We start from the raw sequence: 225 nt of genomic DNA on the forward strand, positions 1-225 counted from the left end.
CAGGGTGGGGGTGGGGGGGAGGGTGTGTGACACGAGTGAGGTGCCGAACCTCATTGGGCAGCTGTACTGTCAAAGGTCCAACCAAGAGAGATAGCTTTTCTAAAGACATTAGGCATGTTTGAACTCTGTCCAGCAAGACGAGACTGGTTCGGGGAAAGGATAGCTGTCATCGCCAAGTGCTTGAGAAGGCGAGAGGTATGCGAACCAGGTCACAAGAGCAGACGG

The sequence above is a fragment of the Myotis lucifugus genome, unplaced genomic scaffold, assembly GCF_000147115.1.
Source record: "Myotis lucifugus unplaced genomic scaffold, Myoluc2.0 scaffold_0, whole genome shotgun sequence".
In the NCBI taxonomy this organism is placed as follows: domain Eukaryota; kingdom Metazoa; phylum Chordata; class Mammalia; order Chiroptera; family Vespertilionidae; genus Myotis; species Myotis lucifugus.